This window comes from Callorhinus ursinus, unplaced genomic scaffold (assembly GCF_003265705.2).
Source record: "Callorhinus ursinus isolate GAN/ISIS: 27379988/994484 unplaced genomic scaffold, GSC_fseal_2.0 scaffold13, whole genome shotgun sequence".
Lineage (NCBI taxonomy): Eukaryota > Metazoa > Chordata > Mammalia > Carnivora > Otariidae > Callorhinus > Callorhinus ursinus.
The window spans coordinates 9,620,421-9,634,765 of record NW_027397075.1 but is presented as its reverse complement, the minus strand read 5'-3'; positions in this window follow the sequence as shown (position 1 = coordinate 9,634,765).

Genomic DNA, 14,345 nt, shown 5'->3' with positions numbered 1-14,345 from the left:
CTCTTCTCCAAAATGAAGATAAGCCTATACATTTTATGTAAAATGTAAAGAAAATTAAAATGATGGCCGAAGTGAAAAGGTTTGTTAAAAGACTTGACCAGTGGATGCAAGTGCCTGACACCTGCCCCCTCCCCCACCTGTGTGTGTTTGGGAGGACATGAGCAAACAAGCCCAAAGGAACCCCCATGTGATGTGCATGCTTTGTGTATACACAGAGGCCACTATTAAGCTTTATGCGGACAATGCCTGGGAGGTAGTCACAGCCTGATCCCAACCGTATTTTTTCTCTTACAACAGTATTTGAATTAAATGGTAAGACCTCCTCCATGTTAAAAAATAAAAATAAAACATCGCAGATATGATTCAATGAACTTAGAACCATTATCTCCATCCCAATGTCTCACCCAATACCCTGACAACCTGGATTATTTATGATGGCATCGGAAGGCTGTTTCTACAGAGCACTTCGCTGTCCCTCGCATGCAGGCATGCACACACACGTTCATGTGTGCATACTCATGCACTCACAGAAACAGCTGATGAGCTTGTTGAAAAAGCACATTTCTGGGCCCCACGTGCTTTTAGCACTCCTAAAGTGAGACCTACCATTGTCCGGGGAGGAGTCAGCTTTCAACCAACTTCCTGATGGTGTTCCTGTTGGATTCTCTCCGCAGATCTGACCCTTATCATGTCGGGAGAGCCAATCGATGTGCATGTGTGTACGTGCGTGTGTGTGTGTGTACACACATACATGAGCACGTACCTACACGTACCCACATATCGATGCACAGTCCCAACCTTTGTGATGAATTTTTCATCGATAAAGTCAAGAATTAGGACTGAAAATAATATCCTCACAAGGGAAGATATAAAACATTTTTGTTGGAAAACTCAAAAAGACTGGGGTTTTGTGTGTGTGCACACAGGTGTGCACAACTCTATTACAGAGAGATTGGTATGTAAATTCACCAGGTGCAGGCTTTTCTGAAGGGTATGAAATTCTCCTTGTGCAAGTTGCTCAGGATTTCAACGTGATGGGTGGAATTGGACCAAGGGCCAAAGTTTTTCTCGCATCCCAAAGCAGAGTCCTTTAATCGTGGGTAACACCAGGGCTTGTCATTGCTATTATCTGCAGCCCTGAGGGATGTAGATGTGGGTGGACAGGAGCAGCTACCCTACTGGCAATTCTGAAGAGCCCCCAATGAGAGCATGGTCTCCCCCGGGCGCTGCGTCTTACTCACCTGGAAAATGGCGGGCGGGGGACACCAAGATTGTGTCTCTGCCTCGCGGCGGGGGCGGGGGGGGGCAGGTCTAGGTCACCCTGGCTGCCTGCACCACAGAGACCTGGCGTGGAGAAGAGAATTTACCAATCATCTCAAAGGGGAAACATTTTCTGGGTGGCTTGTTATGAAAACACCAAGGATTCTTTTAATACGAATGGTGCCATTTCCTAAAGGAATTGAGACTGAAGCCAACACTGAGACTCGTGAAGATCGTTTAGCTGTAGGCCGGCACTCTACAAAGCCTTCCTCTACACACTGATACACACGTAACGGTCTCTCTACAGCCGTATCTACGAGAGGCATTTAGAAAGTCTCTGGGTCTCTCTGTCCTTCAGTCTCCTCATCTAGAACATGCAGGGGACAATAGTACTCACCCTGAAATGTTCTTCCAAGAGTGAGCTGTGTTTAAAACATGCAAAGCACATCACCTGGCATATAGCCTTTTTCCTTTTTAACAATAAATCATTTCTGTAGCCATCTGTATAATTTGTACATATCCATCTATATTTTATAGACTCAAATTATATATATATACTTTATATAACATACGTTAACATGATGATACATACAGATCTACACAATCATACACACACACACACACACACACACACACACCCCTAAACTGACTGCATGCACACATGGGTACAAATGCTTTTTAATATATGTTTATTTTTATGCATTCGCATCATACCATATACCCATTAGTGGACCATAAATATAGATGCTAATTCTTGTAAAAGGCTTAGGCGGTGACAGAGGAAGCGACCAGCAAGCAGGGCCTTATTAGCTTTCTTGTCTCACTTAATCCTCACAAACCGGCCAGGCAGGTACTGCCATCACAGGGTCCCCCCACAAGGAAGCAGAAGCTTAAGCAGGTGGAGAGACTCTCAGGTACACGGTTCTGGGTGGTGGGGCTCAGCCGTCGGCATCAGCTGCCTGGCTCCAAAGTCCTTGCCGCCGCCAGCTAAGCAACACTCAACACCCCCGCCCCATGGTAGCCCAGCTAAGTCATCTGCCTGACCCTGAAGTTTACACGCTAGAACTAAGAGCCAAACCCAGTGTTCTTTCCTCTCGGGCACACTGCCCTCAAAGGACCGGATTAACAACCACCTCATCAGCTCTTGTTTGGGGGGGGTGGAGGGGTAGGGGGATACCCAAGGGGCCCGGGTCCACCTCGGAGAGTACACCCACCCTGGCACCACCCTTCCTCATCAAACGGAGCCCCTGCTCGTGGTTTCGCCATCCAAACTCCCCGACTGAAACAGGCAGATGGCACATTGCCTGAACGAGGAAGAACATCAGTGAGAGTCGGGGAGAGCAGAATTCCCCAGGCTCCAGAGGAGGAGGAGAAACAAGGGCTGCAGGTGGAATTGGAGAGCAGAGACCCAAGAAGTAGGGTAATGGGGGAGCTGCGGTCAGGTGATGGCTGGGAAGGCGCGCGATGCAAATTGGCAGCTCATCAGCATGCAGACTTCAGCAAACCTTAAAAAGAAAGTTAAAAAAAAAAAAGCCACAAAAAACCTGCCTAAAAGCAGATGGCAATAACTGCAGGGCAGCCAACGAAACCCTCGCGCTCACATCTGGAGAGTCAAACTTTCTGCAGCCACACCAGGAAGTTGTCTAGAACGGAAAAACAGGTCAGAGGCACTGCATACAGCTCGCCTTTTATCTCCTCCAAACACTCCTGGGCGGGCGAGCGGCATTGAAATTCATGACTGTAAGTAGGATTTCAGCGCCAGCGGACTGCTCAGCTGGACAGGGCTGTCAGCATAAAGGGCTTGCTGCTGCTTTTTCCTTTTTTATTTTCCTAAGCTGCGTGACTAGATGCTGTATTGTTCTTTCCACGATTTCCCCTTTTTTGCAAAGCCGAGCCCTGCTTTTCCCCTTGCATCCTATGGACAGTGTGCGTGCGCACGCCCGCATGCGCGTGTCCGCCTGTGTGCCAGGGCAACTGCTCTGTGAGAACAGGAGGCAAGAAGGAAACATAAACCCACAAAACTTTCATGTCAGTTGCAACATTCTGATATAGAAATTCCTGTTTGCGTCCTGCATGGCAGAGGAAAAACAGAAAACCCTCCTTTCTTTTTAGGAATCATTTTTTCCCCCATCACTTCAAAACAAAACAGAATGACTCCTCTCTGCCGACAGGAAGACAATAGGTAATGGTTATTTTTGTTAAGCCATCGAAGATGCAGACAGGCAGTAGCGAGAGTGGAAAAGCAACAAAATTTAGTGGTTAGAGGCCTTTTTTCCTCTTTTAAAGAAATGTCTAGATAAACCTAAGTTTAGGTCCTATCTCTGCTATCATCTTCTTCCCACCTGTACAAACTTGGAGGCAACTGAGCCCCTCTGGGGCTTAGTTTGCAAGCGGGGTAAGCTCTAATCGGGGTGGCAATGAGAATTAAGTGAGACTGCGTAGCACCAATAAGTTTCGTTCTGGGAAAGTCACTCACCTCCCATTTGGGGACCAAATTCAAACCCTGTGTTAGAAAGTGAGACATCAGATTTTTTTTTTTTTTTTTGATGGGAGGAGGGAGCTCCAGCTGAACTTGAATTACGAAAGCCAGAGGATGCTCACCTACCGAAACTGTTCTTGAAAACCTTCATGGTGCTTTGGAACCTACATCCACTCCACTGCGGTCATCAGGACACAGCCCGGGGATCTCTACAGATCCACAGATACATATCCGCGAAGTGCAGGTGATCCTGAGAACACAGCGCCACCCCACCCGACGTGTGAGTCTCAGCTCCACCACCTGGTTCTGGGCCAGGCCTTGACCACCATATGCCCCCACTTCCTTGTTAGTCAAATAGAGGGAAATATCATTACCTTGAAGGGCGCCTGTGAGAAAGTCATCAGAAAATGCACCTAAACTGCTCTGAACATAGAAAATGTGCAATAAATATTACCCCTCTTCTCTCCTTGCCCCTTCATGAGCCTCAAGATATTTTTTCATTCAGAAATTTCTGTTACTTGGGCGCCTCAGTCAGTTAAGCACCTGCCTTCAGCTCAGGTCATGATCCCCGAGTCCCGGGATCCAGCCCTGCATCGGACTCCCCGTGCAACGGCGAGTCTGCTTCTCCCTCTGATCCTACCCCCGTCTCGTGCTTTCTCTCTCTCTCTCTCTCTCTCTCTCTCAAATAAATAAACAAAATCTTTAAAAAAAGAAATTTGTTACTTCCTGGCTTAGAGGATTTAAAATAAAATAAAATACTCAATGCCAAAACAAACCCACAAACTCGTAGAGGTACCCAGACCCACCCTTTGCCCCCCACACAAAGGTAAGGGTGAGATAAATCAAGGCAGATCATAGGGATCCATCATGCCATAGAACATAGGCAAGATTCCAAGCCACCCAGGACTGAAACACGATGGATAGAGATATTTGATAAATTCCCAAATGCCAGTAACTCTCTGAGTCCCCTGCCACCAGTTTGGTTCTGAGCCAGCAGAAGAGTGCTGTGTCCACCCCTGTCCATATGGAGCTGTGCTGAGACTGGACAGAGGAGAAGTCATCAGGAAAGGCACCTTGAGGCAACATCTTTCCACTTTGTCGTAAGAGGTTACATCTCATTCCACAGACTTTGCAATAGGCTACAGCCATTCTCCTTAGTACCCAGTCCGACCTCTGAACCCCTGATGTCGGCACCATGGATGCCAGAACTATCTTTCCCATTCTACCAGGACGCTGTGACTGAGCCCAAGATGTAGGCTGGAACTCACCTCCTGGTAGCTTTTGGGATGAAATCTGTTCTCTGAGAATCTACGGTTGAGTCTGTAGAGGTTGTTGCAAGGGAGAGGTGAACCTGCAATCTTTGAGAATTGGGAGATTTCACAGAACTCTTCCCTTGAGAAGCTGGAAGGTGTGGTGGCACTAGGACCACTTGCCCTCCTGGTAACAGTTGCCTGAAGAGGAGAAGAAGCTGCCCTCTTAAGAGGACAGTAGCTGACATATCCAATAAGGGGTTAATATCCAAACTAAATAACTTACACAACTGGACGGACACACACACACACACACACACACACACACACACACACACACACAAATAATCCCATTAAAAAAGGGCAGAGGACCCAAACAGACATTTTTCAAAAGAAGACATGCAGGTGGCCAACAGACACATGAAAAGGTGCTCCACATCACTCATCATCAGGGAAATGCAAATCAACACCACAGTGAGGGATCACCTCACACCTGTCAGAATGGCCAACACCAATGACACAAGAAACGAATGTTGGTGAGGATGTAGAGAAAGGGGAACCCTTGTGCACTGTTGGTGGGGACGCAAACCGGTGCAGCCACTCTGAAAAACAGTATGGAGGTTCCTTAAAGAATTAAAAATAGAACTACCCTACGATCCAGTAATTCCCATACCTGAAGAATACAAAAACACTAATTCGAAAAGATATGTGCATCCCTATATTTACTGCAACACCATTTAGCCAAGATACGGGAGCAACCCAAGGGCCATCCACAGGGACATACATACCCAGCCATAAAGAAGGAGATCTTGCCATTTGCAACAACATGGATGGATCCAGAAGATATAATGCTAGGTAAAATCAATCAGAGAAAGACAAATAACCATATGATTTCACTCATATGTGGAATGTGAGAAACAAATGAACAAAGAAAAAAGAGACAAAAGAACAGACTCTTATACACAGAGAACTGGTGGATGACAGAGGGAACGTGGGCGCCTCTGGGTAAAATAGATACAGGGGATTAAGGGCACACTTAATGAGCACTGAGTGATGCACAGAATTGCGGAATCATTATACTGCATGCAGGAAAATATAACATTCTATGTTAATTATACTTCAGTAAAAAATAAAATATCTTTATGGCAAAAGACAAAAAAAAAAAAAAAAAAACAGGACAGCAGTCTCTAGTTTTCCTAAAGCCCCACTTTCTTGCTGCCAGCCAGCCAAGAACTCAGCTGGGCTTTGGGTTGAGAGACCTCAGGTCTGCGACAGGTTTATTGGACAGTGATATTCGAATCCCATTGGCTGGGAGAGCAAAGGGCCAAAGAAAGTCATTTTGGAGATGTATGGTCACTGAAAACCATCCTCCCTAGAAAGTGCAAAGGAAAGAGAGAGAGAAAGAGGAAAGAAGGAAGGAAGGAAGGAAGGAAGGAAGGAAGGAAGGAAGGAAGGAAGGCAGGCAGGCAGGCAGGCAGGCTGGAACACTCTTTTCACTGATTCTCTATTACAGATGTAGGTGTGTCACAAATTCATGATGCATTTCTCGTCTCGTGATCTGTAGAGGCAGGCGCTGACCACATTTTAATTTTTTAAACCCAAATTTTATTTTTATTCTCAGTCTTGCTTTCTCTGGTATAGACTCCCTTGTGATTTACACTAGCCCTGCCCACTAGAAATACCATGCATGGGATAAGACGAAATTTTAAATTATCTAGCGACCATGTCAAAAAAGGTACAAAGAAATAGATGAAATTAATTTTGATAATAGATTTTATGTAACTGACTATATAAACATGTTCTCATTCCCACATGTGTTCCAGATGAAAATACACTAAGGAGATGTGGTGCATTGTCTTCTTCCTACCCAACCTTCCGAGCCTGTTGCTAATCCCACACACACAGCACATCACAGTGTAGACCAGCCACACTTCAGGGGCCCAGCCTCACACCACTGATGAACCTTCCTGGCCCCCTTATCTCCCAATCTCACAGGAAGGTGAGGCCCCAGGAATGGGATCCCAGTAAGTCCGTCTGCTCCCGTGGATGATGCCGAGACCTCACCAGCTTTGCCCCAGTGATCGCAGAGCTGAGCCTGGGTGAGGTCTCCCTGCACTTCTCCCAAGGGCAAACACTGACTACCGTCCAAGGAAACCGGCCGTTCAATTATTATACTTCTGCGTGCTGCCACCAATGCTCAGATTCTTGAGAAATAATCCAACATGTACTAAAAGCCTGTCTTTGGGGAGCTGCCCTGGCCCAGTTAGCAAACTCTAAGTCCCAAAGGAGGCGGACCACCAACGAGGAGGGCATATGGGAGGATGATTTAGGGGTAGCAGCTCAGCAGAGGTCTCCCCCTGCGTGCTCCACCCCCACCGGCACCCCGAAAGGGAGGAGCCCATCTCACTGTTCTTTTACTAATCCTTCACTCATGCAACAGCCCCGGGGTGCCCCAGACACAGTGCTGAGCCCCCGGGGATACCAAAGTAGGATGTGCAGTGTGGTCAGAGTCCATTCCACCCTTGAATGTGAATTCCTATTGCTGTGGCATGAGTTACTACCTCTTTAGCAGCTTAAACCACATGTTAATTATCTTGCAATTTTCATAGGTCAGAGATCTAGGCAGGAGTGAGGTGGGTCCTCTGCTCAGAATCTGCCCAGCTGAGATCAAGGTGCCTGGGCTGATAGTCATCTGAGGCTTGAGGCCATCTTCCAGGCTCACCAAGGCTGTTAGCAGGGTTTAGTGCCTTGTGGAGATGGGACTGAGGTTTCCCTGCTCTTGCTAGCTGTGGGTTAGTGACTGCCCTCAGACTATAAAAGCCACCAGCAGTTCCTTTCCATGTGACCCTACAGGAAGGTCACCACACGGATGGTTTGGTTTCTTCCAGGCGAGCAGGGGTGCACCTCTTGAACTACTTCACTTCCTTTCACAGGTTCCTCCAATTAGGTCAGGCCCATCCAGGATCCACCCTGGGTGGATTAACCCACCCCTTTGGATTAACTCAATTGATCAGAGGTTTACTCAAGGGAGTGATACCACAGTCACAGGTTCCTCCCACTCTGAAGGGGAGGAGATTATCCAAACATGTTCACTAGGGGGTGAGTTTCTTGGGGCCCATAAAAAGCATCACCCTCTCTGTGCAAAGAACCATTTTATCAATACTTCCGATTTCTTAAGGTATCTCTATTTTCTGGATAAGAAAATCAAGACTCAGAGAAATGAGAGAAGACTGTAGCACCACTAGAAGTTGGTGGAGCCACATTAGAAGCTTGGTCTCCTTTTAACGGCAAAGCCTGGGAAGAGCCCCTCATGCCACATTGAACATAATTGGTATTGTGTTTCCAGAATTTTCCTAATGGGTTCCCTGAGCTTTGGAGACACAATAAATATAAGCTCCCAGATTAGCTATCTGTTGGCACACAACAAATTGCCCCAAAACATAGCAGCTTAAAAGAACAAACACTATCTCACAGTTCTGTGGCTCAGGAACCCAGCAAGGAGTTCCAGCAAGATGGAAACCACAGTATTTTATAACCTAGTCTCAGAACAGACACCCCACCGCTTCTGACGTATTCTATTCTTAGAAGGAAGTCTGGCCCACACTCAAGTACAGGGGATAACAGCAGAACCCCTAAACACCAGAAGGCCAGCGTCATGGTTGGGGGGTGTATTCCAAGTTGTCTACCACAGTCCCTAATAGCTGGGATGGTCCCCATCAAGGTAGGATCGTCAACATTTTGAGGATCCCCAGGGCTTCCACCTTCCCTTTTTTCTCAACGAATTAAGTAGTTTCATTATAAAACCATGCTGGAACACAAAAATAAAATTAAGTGAAGCCACTGAGGAAACCCTCCCATCTCCAAGTGCTATGGAGGATAGACAGGAAATGGCTTGGCTTCCAATTCCACAAACTTCGTTTCAGGTGATAAACTCAGGCAGCAAGAGAAAGCTGAGCAGACAGCTATAATTACTACAGTCCTCAGGCAAACTACACAGGCCAGCAGCAAGATCAACCCCACCCTGTCTCACTTCTAAACTCCTTTCTGGGTGGCCATGGGAATGAGTACCACAGGGTAGACGGGGAACATGTGGTTGATGTACAATGACCTCTACCGAAATCAATAAATGCCCGGGTAGTGCTTTTATTTATAATCCAATTTTTGTTTTCATGATCTCCATATGTTCCCCCAAAGTTCTCCCCAACTCCTCCCTAGAATGGCCCCAGGGACTTTTCCCATTTCTTTCTTTTTTTTTAAGACTGTATTTATTTACTTGACAGAAAGAGCGAGCGAGCATAAGCAGGGGGAGCGGAAGGCAGAGGGAGAAGCAGGCTCCCCGCTGAGCAGGGAGCCCGATGCAGGGCTCGATCCCAGGACCTGGAGATCATGACTTGAGCTGAAGGCAGACGCTTAACTGACTGAGCCACTTAGGCGCCGTGATTCTTCCCATTTCTAAAGAGTTTTTGCTTCACTTTGATAAGGCTTTTTCCTTGTAACATCCGGGAGCAGGAGTGGCCTCTGTTGGCTCTGCAACAGGGCATCATCAGCCCGCGCTCTTGGCTTCCGCCACCTATAGTCTCCAGCAGTCCCCATTTTACCATCTCCTCCTTACATTCATCTGGACGACGTCCTCCTGACCCATGTCCTTTCCCCTCACTTAATTCTACCGCTTCTAAAAACCAACCTTAGACTTTCTACTGCTCAAATGAAAACTCCCTTTCTGATCAATACTGCCCACTCAATACCTTATCCAGCAGATTCTTACCACATCAAAGATGCAAGAGAGCTTAAGGCATTTTTTTTTTCTCAATATGTGGTCCACGGACTGCCTGCATCAGAATCACCTGGAAAGTCTGTTAACAAGGCAGATCTCTGAGTGCCTCTACAGATCTTTGGGATTCTGGCTAGGTTGAGCCCGGGTGCCTTGTGTGGGGCCCTCACTTCGAGAGCTACTGCCTTAGATCTCATCGACTTAAGAGGTTCTCTAACGCAGAGGCACATTAGAATCATGTAGGATGCTTTTGCAAACTCTCCATGCCTGCACTCCATCCTCTGGGGTTCTGAGTTATTTGATCTAGGCAGGACCTGGGCGCGACACTCATGCTCATCTTAGTTACAAGTGAGGAAGCTGGAGCTCCAGAAAGTGAAGCAACCTGCCCAGCAATTAGCTAAAGAATCCAGGACTCCAACCCAGGTGTAACAAATTCCAAAGTCTATACTCTTCTTAGTGCCCTAGGAGCCCAGTCTGATGGAAAAAGGTACTTCCTAATCTCCAAGAGAACCCAGAAGTTGGAGAAGCTAACTCTCTAATAAATAGAAGGTGGAACATGGTCAGTCTTTTATCCCATATTCAGACAACTTCGGGGAAGGGCTTTCCTTATAATGTTAAATGAGCGCAGATTCTTTTGGTTGCGGTTAAGAATACCCAACTCAAATCAGCTCAACGAAGGCAACACCCAACGTGAGCAGTAAGGATTTATGGGGCCCCACGTTCGGGCATGCCTAATTCTACGAATATGCTGTGTTGTTAGAGCTCTCTCTTTCTTCATGTCTCGGCTCTGTTGCACATTATGTTTAGCCCTTTTACAGTTTTTCATACTTCAAATTAGCTCCCTCCATTTGCTGGCCTCAGTGCCACCGCTTCAACTTAGGAAACCCAGAGAAAATCAAATGGTCTTCTTCACAGGGACCAGGTAGCAAAGATAGAGCTAAAGCCACGGAAGGATTCTGATTGGTCCTCCTTGGACCAATCACTGTGCTTGGCAGGGATGGACCTGATTGGCCAGGTTTGAGTTCGTGTCCTCCTAGAGATTTCCATCCTTAAGACAATAAAGAGGAGAGATGCCCTTCCACTGAATAGGAGTGTGGCGTTGCCCAAAAAGGAACAGAGCTACAGATGTATGCACACGGTAGCCCATGGCCTTGAATTACAGTCCTGGGGCTGATGGCTTTTATAAAATGAAAACTTCATCCCAGCTGCAAACCATGCAATACTAGACTCCTTCGTTCCCTTCCCAAACTTTTCTCTTCTACGTCTGTGCTAGTGAAATTGGGGAAGAAACACTACAAGTAAGACTCCAAAGCATAGTTGAAATTTAATTTTCTCAACATAACCATGACCGTAGCCGTTAAGACTAAGCATTTCCCCCTCCCATCTGGGGAAGCGCTAAGCTAATTTCTGAAACCTTGAAGAAATGAAGACCACAAACATTGCCTGTCCCGAAATCACTCTTTTTTAGTTTGGCTGCCTGCTGAGCTAATGACCCACTGACTGGGTTTTAGGCTTTTGAAAGCCGAGTGCTAACATCAAACTTTCATCTCAAAGATAGCAGCCTGTCTCTAATGAATTTTTTATTTGTTTACTCATTGCTTCTCTGGGATATAAAAGTAACACTCATCTTTTTAATATTAAAAATAAAACTTTAAATCAGGGCCTAGTCCAATGCCAAACTGCTTAAATTCACTACATCCAAGACTGCCTCACTTCTGGAGAAATCACACTCTGAAATAAAGGAAGATGGTACTACAGAGAAAGAATGACATGCCATATGTATGTTCTTCCACTTTTTTAAAATCCTTTTGCGAGCATAGAGGTAAATTATTCATGTCAAACTGTGTACTGTACATCATGTGAGTTCCAGGAACACATCCACCGAACAGCTGTGCTCCCTTCCTCAGGAGACGCAGCTCTCAAAGACTGCACAGCACTCTCCTCTCTACCCAGGAAGCTCGGTCTGTGTACTCCTGGGGATTCAGAAACGGTCAATAGAAAAAAGTACCATGCGGGGAGGTTCAGAGTGGGAGTGTCCAGATGCCACTGGAGGGAAACCTTGCACCCAGGGGCTGCTCACACGGCCAGGGGTGTATTCAGCTGAACTTCTGCATGGTGTTTACTTGCCTTCCACACAGGCACGGGGAAAAATAAAATACAGTAAATAAAATACAGTTGGATGCAGGACGACCCACCAGGATATGGGATCGACCATAGGGACAGAAAGCAGATCAGTGATGACATAGGGCCAGGGTGGGAAGGGGGGGGATGGAGAGTAGCTACAGAGGGACACTGGGGAACCCCTGGGGGTTCTGAATAGGTTCACTATCTTTACTTTGGTGATGGTTTCAGTGATGTATATATATGTCAGAACTCATCAAATTGTATACTTTGTGTGTGGTGCATTTTATGTCAATCATACATCAATAAATCCGTAAACACACATACACATGGGATATGGAGTCATAGTGACTGGTTCTTTGGAGTTCCTGGGTCCCCATTTTAACGTGTGTGTGTGTGTGTGTAGGTCTCCCCACACCAACAACAAACTCACAGACACCAGTGGGGTGTCCTGTAATTTAACTCAATTCTGACACTATCCACCTGGAGAGAAAGCATCAGATTCCACAGGGAAAGGTGTCCATCCCACAAGATCACCCTCCACTTCATGCACCAATCACAAGTCCGAGTTGTTACGTATGTATGCTTTGACCAGTGGATTCTAAATCAAAAGTTCCCATGACTCCTTCCTTGGGTTTGATTAATTTGCTAGAGTAGGTCAGAGAACTCAGGAAACCCATTTACTCCCTAGACTAATGACATCCCACAAAGGATATTAAACCATGCGGGTCAACAGCCAGATGTAAAGATACATTTGGCAAGTTCCTGCACAAAGGAGCTTCAGTCCTCATGGAGCTTGGAGACTGGCAGGGTGGCCTCTGGAGGCGTTCTGGTTCCCCAGGAGGGAGGCTCTCCAAAACCCCTTTTTGCGTTTTTCTAAGAAAGCTTCTTCACATAGACATGATTGATGAACTCATTGGCCACCAGTGACTGATTCAACCTCCAGCCCCCATCCCCTCCCCAGAAACCAGGGGGTGGTTGTTTCCCCTAGCAACCAGCCCCCAAAGCACCTCATTAGCATTCACCCCTTGTGGTGGAAAGGGGCTTGTTATGACCAACAAAACCCCATGTCACCTCTATGGCTCTGAAGTGTTTAGAGGAACTGAAGACAAGAGATCAAAATCATGAAAAAAGATGGTCCATCTCTCTACTGCTCAGGAAGTTCCAAGGGATTTGCGAGCTGGGCGCCAAGAAGTTGTGGATGAAGGCCAAATATATATGAGAATTATACTTCAGTCATCTGACCGACTCTCTCTCTCTCTCTCGGATATATATGAGATATATATGTATTTCCTATAAATCCCAATATCACACTAGGTTTTGCATCATGACTGTGCCTAACAGTCCTGCAACCGTGCATATGAAACTTTATCTCTGAGACTCAGTTTCCTTATCAGAAAAAGGGGATATTACCTATTTCGTGGAATTGTTGTGAAAATCAGTGAGATAATGAAAGCCCTACTGTTCATACAAAGAAGCACTCGATAAACCATATAAACCACTGCTGAATTTAATCTGCCTCTCTCTTGCTCTCTCTTTCTCCAACCCAGCATCCCCCACCCCCATCCACCATAACTTAAGCATATTTCCCCATGTCTCTGCTGGGGATGCTTTTCATCCTATTACTGTGGTCCCTGAAAGTCAAAGATCTCGCAGTAATGCAAAGCCACACCTGTTAATGTATCAGCACTGGGGCACCTGGGTGGCTCAGTCACTTAAGCATCCACCTTCAGCTCAGGTCATGATCTTGGGGTCCTGAGATTGAGCCCTGCTAGGGTTCCCTGCTCAGCACACAGTCTGCTTGTCTCTCTCCCTCTGCTGCTCCCCACCCCACTCGTGCTCACCCTCTCTCTCTCAAATAAATAAAATCTTTTTGAAAAATGTACAAATACGAACACTGATGACAGCAGCTTGGCCTATGAATGTCCCCCCTACACTGTACACATCTCTGTTTATGTAATCCTTTTGGATTTCTAGTGTGGCATTAAACAAATGTCCTTATTCTGAACCTAATCCAAGGCACAGAAGTATTTACCAGAATGGAAAATGCTTCCTGGGATGACCCACGGACAGGCTTTTTATAGAATCTGATTACCACCTTCATTCATGCGCAAATATATCGCTCTCTAAAAATTTCGCAAAGTGGCTCGCTAAGTATGGCATCTTAGAATAAGATGGCTCACTCTGTCTGAAATAAAAATGTATGGATAATTAATAACAGGCTCACCCAGCATTGATCTTTATGGAGATCTGCCAGAACAACATATGCCCAGTTCAACTGGGATCCAACACACATACACAGAGGTTCAAGGCAGATATTTTGGAGTCTGAGACCTCAGACATGAAATCCTGCCTCTCCTACTCTCTCCCTGGGTGACTATGGGGGAAGCCACCTGACGTTCACAGACCAAGGTCTTTATCATGTGATAAAATGGGGAAAATAACAACTTGTCCAGCTGTGGTA